The 9,916-nt window shown below is 47.7% G+C and overlaps 1 long non-coding RNA gene across 2 annotated transcripts; it reads right to left on the reverse strand.

Annotated features, from left to right (window-relative positions):
• Window positions 1-4,589: 4,589 nt before the first annotated feature.
• On the reverse strand, window positions 4,590-9,478 carry LOC115948440. Of its 2 annotated transcripts, none has more exons than XR_004082266.1 (3): window positions 9,297-9,478; window positions 7,523-7,894; window positions 4,590-5,095 (listed from the first exon to the last, which is right to left on the reverse strand). It is a non-coding gene; the product is annotated as an uncharacterized LOC115948440 (long non-coding RNA). The 2 variants fall into 2 exon arrangements; XR_004082265.1 differs by lacking the exon at window positions 4,590-5,095 and adding an exon at window positions 7,009-7,158.
• Window positions 9,479-9,916: the final 438 nt, after the last annotated feature.

Here is a 9,916-nt window from a genome sequence, read left to right on the forward strand (position 1 = left end):
CAGGGAGCAACTGGAAATGCTGAGCCAAGAGGGTGTACCCAGGGATAATTACCTTTGGGAGACCTAGAGGAAGATCTCAGAAAAGCAAGCAGCCTGGGCAGGGAAACCTGCTAATAGATGCCCCTTCCCCTGCAGTCTCCACCTGGGCTCTGCCTGTCCTGGCTGGCCCTGTCCTGAGGACAGGAGCTCCCACTGCTGCAGCAGGCAGTGGGTGGGATGGCCCTTGTCACAAGCATGTAAATGGCCCTTGTCAGAAGGGTGTAAAGCCTTGCTGTGTCCCCCACAGCTCTCAGAACATCATTCTTTCCAGTACTCTGTCACTACAGAGACACGTGTCAGGATGGAGCACAGGCCACAGCTGATGGCTGCCCTTAGAAGTGGTCTGCTCCAAGGCTGGTCCCCCTCTCTCTGTCACTTGGGCAGGGCATACAGTTTGGAAGAAATTATTGCCAGTGCTGGGGATGTGTTTCTCTGCACTAGAACAGAGCTCTTGCAGCTCAGCACCAGAGATAGGTCTCTGAACCTTCCTGAATGTAAGCATTCCTTAGCCTGGAGCTCAGCAACCCTCTCACATCTAGCAGGGCCCATCAGAAAAGAAGTCTTTTACTGGCAGAGTGCAACTGTCATTGACACAGGGACAAATGGGCCAAGGAAGCTTCCTGGCACCTGGGCAGCTCTGAAGCCAAACCTCATTTGTATTCAGCAGCTACAAGAAAAATAATTTGTTCCCAGTTAGTAAATGAGATTTAGTTAATAAATTGGCACATGTGATCAAGCTGCCAGTCATTCCCGTGCAATGCAATAAATGAAGAGATGGGAGCTTATTATTTTATGAGAAGAAGCTGTTTTGTTACAGGATGAGGTGCAGCAGAAATGTTATTTTTTGGCAGGCAGTGGCCACATTTGATGATCATTTATTTCATGGATCTTCACAAGGCAGTCAGAATACTGCCAAATCTGCTGAATTGTGCAGGGGAGCTCCTTCCTGACAACTCCATCACCACCAGACTCCTCAGGCATGGGGGACTTCTGTCACTGATGCAAGCCCCAACATACCTTCTACAGAAGAAGCCACATCAGGTTACCCTGTATAGCTGCTAGATAGGAAAACCTGTTATGTTAGGATGGAAAATGGATGGAGGAAGAAGGAAATCTGGAAATCCTGGGAGCAAATCCATTATCAGGCCTATCATATAGGGCCCCATTCCTGGTCCTTATTGATCCTGTAACATAAAATTCAAAAGTAGCATCTCTTAGCAGATAAAACACTAGTTACTCTCTAAAATATCAAGCCTAAATATGATACTGAGAGACTGAGATAGCAACAGATTTCTAAGGTGGGGAACAGCACTGTAGTTTGGAGGACTGCATCCAACAAACAAAAGCACCCCAGCATTCCTCTGAAGTGGGTATAACTTTGCAGGGTTCTTAGAGGACACAGTTGCTCCTTTCCCTCACAATGGTCTCCTTGAGAGGCTTCATGTGCACAGATTCCACAACTGCCATTTGGCCAAGACACAAAGCACTATGAAAGTCAAGCCTTGGACTGGGAGCAGTACACCATCTGTTCAGGCCTGAAAGACCTGAACAGGAAATCACTATCACATCTACAATCTAATCATGATCAGCTGCCTGGCAGCTGACAAGAACACACGCTGTCTGGTGAAGAGCAAAAATGCCTATCAGCTGAGCCCTGCACGAGAGAAATGAAGTGTCTGATGGACTGAAGGAGAAGTACAGGAGTGGGCAGCTAAAACAAGGCTAATGAAAGGGGAAAGTGACGTTGTCCAGTGATAACCTGGGAGCATCTACACAAGGTTCCTGCACTTGAACCTGTACACCTGTACTTTGAACCTCTAAGTTGAGTCTGTTTTGCCCTTGAAGAGTTTTCTCCCCGTCCCTATCTCAACCCATAAACCCTTCCTTAATTTTTTTCTCTATGCTGTCCACCTGTGGTAGGGGATGGAGAGCGAGTGTCTTTTGTGGGTGCCTGGTGCTTGGCCAGTGTCAAACCACAACAACACCTCTGGTTAAATTTACATCCTCCATGAAACAGTGGCCAGGAAGTAGTCAAATATGTCTGCAGAAACAAAACTAAAGCCAACAGCAGAGATGGGAACCAAGAACTACCCGTCAACTCTGGAGGACAGGAACTAAAACATGCACTGGATAGACAAACTGAATCTCTGGGAAAGTATGGAAGACATTCTATGAAAAGGACACTGACAGCAGATCCCTGAAGAGGCCAAAGTCAGCTCTACTGAACTCCAGGGTAGAAGTAGCAATATTTTACTTTATTTTAATTATTGAACTGTTCTTATTTCAATCTACAGAAAAATATCCTTTTTCTGATTCTCCTTCCCATCCCTCTGAGGGGGAAGGGTGAGCAAACAATTGTGTGGGACTGAGTTTTTGGCTGGGGTTAAGCCATGACAATATCCCCTGTTCACACACATTTGCTGCATTTATCTCTTTCCAGAAACTTGTTATCCCAGGAGCATCTGATCATCCACAGCCATTGTGGGTGTAGATACTCCAGATATACTGGGGAACTGACCCCAGGACAGTTCTCTGTGAAAAGACTTAAATTTGTAATGGATTTGTCACTTCCTCACTGGGCTAAATAGTGAATGCCAAGGAAAAATACACTACTGCTAGTTACTGTGACAGCCTGCTTGGGGTCACGGAGTCACAGAATCACTGAAGTTGGAAAAGCCCTCTAAGACCATCAGGTCCAACCATTCCCCTTGCACTGCCAAGAACATCACTAACCCTTGTCCCCAAGTGCCACATCCACACATCTTTTGAATCCCTCCAGGGATGTTGACTCACCACTGTCAGGAGGTGAACAACCCTCTCTGGAAAGAAATTTTTCCTAATTTCCTATTCCCATCTAAACCTCCCCTGGCACAACTTGAGGCCATTTTCTCTTGTCCTGTCACTTGTTACCTGGGAGAAGAGCCCAACAACAACCTGGCTCTGCCCTCCTGTCAGGAGTTGTGCAGAGCAAGAAGGTCCCCCCTGAGCCTCCTACTTTCCAGGCTGAGCTCCCCCAGCTCCCTCAGCTGCTCCTCAGACTCGTGCTCCAGCCCATTCCCCAGCTCCATTCCATTCTCTGGACCTGGTCTGCTGAAAAACTGTCATTTTTCAACGCCTTTTTGAAAGCTGCACCTAAACAAAATGAAATTTAATTTTGGGCAAACTGGAAGATAAAAAATGTGAAAAACTTAACAGAGCCATTACTTGCTGTAATGGTATAACAGCTATTCCTTGAGCAGCACAAAGCGCAGTCTTGCCTGTGCTCAGCTCTGCACAGGAAATGTAGAATTTGCCCATCATTGTTGTTTCCTTATTGATGACAGCTGGGATCTGTAACAGACATCGATTGTCCTGAAATGTCTCCTCCACTTTTCATGTCAAGCTTGCCATTTGAATCAAAGGACTTGCTTAAAAGGTATTTTGAGGATTTTTTTGAATTTCTGTTGTGTATGTAAGAAGCTTTAATTGTTTCCAAAACAGCTTAGTTTCAGACAGCTTCAGCATTCAAAGTAGTGCAGCAACACAGGTGCCATAAAACACACTGTGTCGGATCACACCTACAGCCTTCCACAAGTAAACATGAATCCTGTGTGCTGATCCTGGCCAAGACACAGTCTATACACCCAGTACTGAGGGAAACAGAAAGCATGCTGCATTTGAGTAAGATGAATTGCTAACTGCAGAAGCGCTGAACACCCTCGTGGATCACAGCAAAAGGGAAAGAGTACCAGGGAGGACAGGAAGGAAAAGTCCCTCTTTCCCCAGCTCAGCCCCACGGCCCATTAGAGCTGCCACTTAGGGAGAATCTGACACTCAGGACAATGCCGACCACGCTGTCACTTGTTCACAGACACAGATCCATGAACTGGGGGTAGCTGGGCACAGGCCAGGCTGGCTGCAGGGGCGGGGACGAGCACAGTGTCTGTGCCATGCAGGTTTGGAGGCTGGGGGCAGGGCAGTCTGGTCCTCATCTCCCGTGGGCAGATGGAAGCAGAGCCCAGGCCAGGAGGGTCTTTGCAGAGACAATGATGGTGATGCAATGGCCCTGTTTTCATGTCAGATGGAGGGAATGGGCAGCACCTCCCAGAAAAACAGAGGATATTTCTTCAAGAGCTGTGGCTACAAAATCACTTCTCTGTGGTTGAAGGGATTCAGGACATGCATCTCTAATGATGAAGGACTGCAGCAGGAGCAGGTCAAAGCCCTGACCCAGAGGAGGCTCCTGCAGGCACGATGCTCTCAGAGGAGGCAGTGTAGAGTCTGGGGAACAGTGCATCCCCCCACTTTGGGAGATCCTCCTCAGGACAGAGAACCCATGTCACTGAAGAAACGGAACTGTAAGTTTTCAGGCTGCTATGATACATCCAATTTTGCTTTTTAACATTTGTTTTTCTTTTTCTCCTGTCTTTGGTGTTTCATTTCTTTCTGGAACAATAACAAGAGCAGATAGGCATTCTTTAATCTGCTCCCAGGGAAAGGGGGAATGCCGATGGGGAAAGGTCTTGGCTCTTCAGGCACCAGCTTTTGTCTTTTTGTTAGCTGAAGGGTTTTCCCAAAGTGAGTACTGAAATGCTTCAACGATCTTTAAAAAAACATTGTGCAGATTTTGTGAGATTTCAGGCTGCAGTAAAAGCAAAATTTAACATGCCGAATGTCATTTTTTTAAAGGAGTTAAGCAAAAGGCTACTGGAGCTGTCAGAGTTTAAGCTTCAACCTTTATGTTTACAAAGCAAAAAGGGCAATTAGATGTGGAAAAATAAATTTTTCCAGGACTCTGTCAGCAGCTGTGGTTTGTACTCAGACTTCTGAATGACAGGCTAGTTTAGTGCCACAGGCAGAGAGTCAGTGTAGAGCAGCCCTGACATTTCTTTGATGCTAAGCAGTGTATCCTAATAAAGATGTGCTTTGAAGTCACTCCCTCTTGCCTGGCATGCAGCATTACAGAGCATTCCCAGGGCAGCAGGACTGGGACTGGCTGCATGCTCCAGGCCTCCCATGCCTGGCATCCTGCTTCCCTCCTTGCTTCAGACTTCCTCCACACTTCCATCCACTGAACCTGAGGAAGAAAGTTTTGGAATAAATCAAAGATATAGCTAATAGGCAAGTTCTGTGCTTTCACCTCCCAGCTATTTCACAAAGCTTGTTTTCACCAAGGGGTTGAGGACAGAAAACCTCATGGTCCTGTAAGCAGAGTCCATGAGTGAGCACAGCCCAGCCTGTGGCAAGGACAGGTGCCCAAACTTGCAACCAGTCACAGTCCTCCAAGCACCTACACGAGCAGCTGAAGGCAGACCTGCTTTTTCAGCAGATGGAGCAAGTTCCTCTTGGCTCTTTCCTGTGCACGCTATCAGTCAGTTTTGAGCTTGTGGCCAGGCCAGCAGAGCTCCCTGTGAAGGGAGTGCATGGACTGCAGATAGCAGTTCCCCAGTGCCAGCTATGAGGTCCTGGCTGCCATTCAGGGAAGGACTGCACTTTCTTTCCCATTCCCTTTCTATCAGCCTCCTGTTCTTCACGCATTTCTTCTCTCTGCAAAGACCAAAGTGCAAAGAGAGAGAAGAACAGAAGTGGGGGAAGGCACTGGGAAGCCCATCTCCAAGTGTGAAGTGACAGCAGATGGCAGAGGCAGTGCTCTATGGCAGATGAAGAACTTGTCAAAGCAGTCATTATAGCAGCCTGCCTGACTGCCTTGGCTCCCAGCTGCCAGCGCCCATTGGACTTGGATCTCCCAGGGACATAGCACATTCTTGAGCCTCCTTCCACAAAGCTACAGACACAGGCACTGCAGCAGCTCCTCAACTCCTCAGGAAAGATGCAGCACGGCAGGGTCAGACCATGGCCCTGCAGCACAAATTTTTTCAGCACTGCCTGGGTATGAACTGCTCCTCACATGCTCAGCAAAGTACCGTTGTTCCCTCTGCCATTTACTACCCAGAGCATCAGTGGCTGATGCCAAGCACGGCTTTTGGCACATCTCCATACACAGCCTCCAGCCTGGGCACACAGGGCTGGGAGGGAGCAGGGCCAGAGCAACAGCAGCACACAGCTACCAGTGGAAGGAGACCATGGTCCTACCTCAGAACTGGAGCAGGGCATCCCAGAGTGAAAACTTAATTAATTATAACACTAAGCATTGCTTTGATGCCTTTACATTTACAAAGCACTGGGTAAACACTAACTAATTAATCTACTCTACTTAGCAATTATATAGTTCTTTATATTTTCCAGATCCTGTGCAAACATTACCTAATTAATCTACTCAATTATTTCGATGTTTTGTATTCCAGAGCACTGCACAATGGCAGCAAGAGGAGGAAGCCTTAGCAGGAATAGTAGCAAGAACATTCATCTTTTAGGTGTGCTTTGGGGAGATGAATTGAGAAGGTGCCAGCAGTCCTGGACAGTGCTTCTACCACAGCATGCCAAGAGAAGTAGACAAGTCTAAACTAAAGAAATATGAAGCATTTTCCATCAGAAAGATCCTAAAAGATCTGAGTCTGCCAATCACACACTCTCCAAACAAGGATTAATGTGCACCCCCTCATGCAGAGCCACAGCTCTATGTTTATTGCATTTTAACATTGTCATCAGTGCTTGCTGAGGTACTTGCTGTGCTCTGCTGACCTCCACTATTTGGGATGGCATGTGAATTGATTGCAGTTGAAAGATTCTTACTGGAATAAAATGAGCTTCTCAATTATTGCTATCCAAATAAATCCCTGTGTTCCAGTGATCTCCACCAGGAACCACTTCCAAAACCCCAAGTTCATGACAATAGGTATCTCCAGCTCACAAAGTACAGGTAACTGTGTTGTCATCACTGTTGAGGTACAGGACAGGGGAGGTCAGGTGATGCTTTTTCTGACACAGGGAAGGGAGGCTGTGGAGACAATGTAGGGCTTAGTGGTGTGTCTGATGAATAAATGATAAACTCTTTAGCAAAGCAAGCTGTGATCATTTTTTATACCTTTTGTCCTTCACTCACATCCTGGCTCTGCCCCACAGGCAACAGCAGTGCTGCTCCCAGTGCAGCATTTGACCCAGGCAGATGGGCACCCAGAAGCTCGACTCTTCCAACAGCTTCATTCACATCCATTCCTGGGAAACTGGGGCATGGGAACACTGCAGAAGGGAGCAAATGGGGCGAGGAGGAGCTGGGACAAGGAACCAGGTAGCAGTGCCACAGATCCTCCCAGAGCATCTCAGCATTGCCCTCCCCACAGCAGGAAAAAGCACTCTGGGTGCAAGATAAGTAAACAGATTTTCTTCCTACCTAAGAGAAAGACCTAAGAGAAAATTTTAACCAGCAAATGTAAACAGGTAACAAAACTGATGCTGACACGGACAAACAGCAGTGCAGAGCAGCAGCAACCACTAAAGCCTCTGCTCCCTGGTATGCATGGCCATCCCAGCAGCAGCATTCCCACTATCCTATGCTGCTCCGCCCCCAGCACCCTCTCATGTTGGATGAAGATGCTGTACAAACCTGCAAGGAGACGAGAAGCAAGCAACAGGATGGCTCCAAGCACCAGCACTTCTCAGTCCCACTCTGGAACACCAGGACAGAGGAGCCATGTTTTGCATACCAAGGACGTCTAGCAGAGGAGAGAGGATCTGTGCTGGGGAGGGGGTCAGTATCCAAATGAGGACAAGGCCAAAGGAGGAAGATGGACATCCAGTGCTTCTCTGTGACTGCTCAGTTGGGAGCAGGGAGATTTTCATGATCCACCATGGCCTCTTGGTAAGATTAAATCAGACAGGGAAGCAAGCAAGAGGCACGCTCTTTCCCAAGGCTTCCTGAGTCTTCAGTTGCAGACAGATACAACGAACTTCAGATTTGAAGGGTTCCACACATCCTCTGCAATAAGCAACACCAGCATGAGCAACAGCTGTGACACGTTTCTGCCACAGCAGAAAACAACTACATGGTCCAAGGGACAAAGGCCAGAAGATGGGATACAGCACCAGCCAAGGACCAATGATCACAGCAGCCTGATTTCAGCATCACTGCACAGCTGAATCAGCCATACCATCCCCAGCCTGCTTGGACCAGCACCCTACACACCTGTGCAGTCCTGCAGCCCCTGCTGCTGGCTCAGGCCACGAGCCCAGGGTTAAATCTATGCTCAGCTCCTTCCTGCCCTCTGCTCTTGGGCCATCCCCTCCACACATGCCAGGTGGAAAGGAAAGCAAAGCTGAGAACCTGGATGAGAGATAAGGAAGCCATGCAGGGAACCTGCTGCTCTTGGGGGAGTAAGGGGTGCATCATAACTTCATCAGCCTACAAGGGAAAGAACCAATTATCTGGCAATTGTATGCAGTCCATTTCAGTGAGAGGCTCATAACCTAACCAGCCCTTGCAGTCAGGAGGAATAAAATATATGCTGACATCAGTATACAGAGATTCCCATTGGAAGCCACTTTCACTGCAGCGTCGTGAATATTTTCAGAAGCAGCTTGAAAAGATTCACTCAGTGTATCAATTGTCCTGGGGAGCAGAGCTGACGATAGTTGTACATAATAATGCTTAAGCCAATTCACATGCACTGTTAGTAGCTGTTTACAAGTCCTGGCCCTAATCAGTGCATTAAATATAAACATATAACTAAGAACTCTGAAAGACCCTCTCCAGGGGCAGTGAAATCCTCTGCCTTGGCCACTGTCAGCTCCTCAGGCTTCTTCTATAGTGGCACAATCTCCCCTTGACTCCAAGAGGGAGAATGGAAAACCATAACTCTTCTCTTTGTTGAGGTGACACATTTTTTATGAGGATTTCTTGAGCAGTATTTGTATTGCCATACCTGTTATCACACACACCCCTCGGGGGTGACACATTGGCAAGGATGGAATAACCTTAAATGCCACATCTTCTGCAGAAAGCATGTGATGCATCCTTACCAGACATCCATGTGCTCCAATTCTGCTGGCACCACTCACTCCGTGTGTAGGAACATCCCTCTAGAAGCAGCATAATGCTGTTGCAGACTTTCCCATGTAATAGAGTCTGTGTGTCTTTTTCTTTCTTTTTGATTCTTGTGGGGTTTTTTAACAGGTAGTAAACCACCTTAAAACTTCCCATTTCATCATTACACAAACAAAATCTGACCATTGATCCCCTGTTTATCCCCTGTGCACATACACCTCTGGTTACTGCAGCTGTGGGAGTCCCCCATTTACTCAATGAAATAAACAGGCACCTAGTTTGTGCTGCCAGAGGAATGTGACATTTGAGAGAGAACACAGTATTCCCCCTTCCTTACCTTGGTGTGTGCTTTACTGCTGGCTCATAGGTATGCCCTGCACTTGGGCCACTGAGGAGGTAACACAGGACACTCCAGAGGAGGCAGCCCCTGAGCATGCTGTGAGCTCGACTCGGGGGACACTGCCATGACTTGTCACAGGTCTGCAGGAACGAAGTGTCATCCTAGATCAAGGTCTTGTGAGAGACTTTCTGTGAAGAAAGGTGATAGAAAAGAAAGCATCTTACAAAGCAGATTATAGCTGCCTTCACCTTCCCCCCTCTGTGTGACTGAAGTGCAGCTCCTGACACGCTGGCTGTGCCCTGATTGCGCGGGCAGCAGCTCTGAGCTGGGAGCCTCTGTGCCATCCTCTATAACAACCACACTGAGGGTAGGAGAGCCCAGATGGGGTGTCCAGGATAGGCTGAGTCCAAATCCAGTGTTAAGAGCCCTCTGTATGTTGTTTTCTACAGCAGCTGAATCACAGATACGGCTTCATCAAGCTTGAGATTCGTCAGCCATTGCTAGTGTTTCACACAGTAACAAAAAATATTTTAAAGAAAATAGGCATCAGAAGAAAGCAAGCACATTGGCTTCTGGGTCTGCCATCCCCCACTGAAGCCTGGCAGCCTGCCTGCTGC

Source organism: Geospiza fortis, unplaced genomic scaffold (genome assembly GCF_000277835.1).
Source record: "Geospiza fortis unplaced genomic scaffold, GeoFor_1.0 scaffold213, whole genome shotgun sequence".
Taxonomy (NCBI): domain Eukaryota; kingdom Metazoa; phylum Chordata; class Aves; order Passeriformes; family Thraupidae; genus Geospiza; species Geospiza fortis.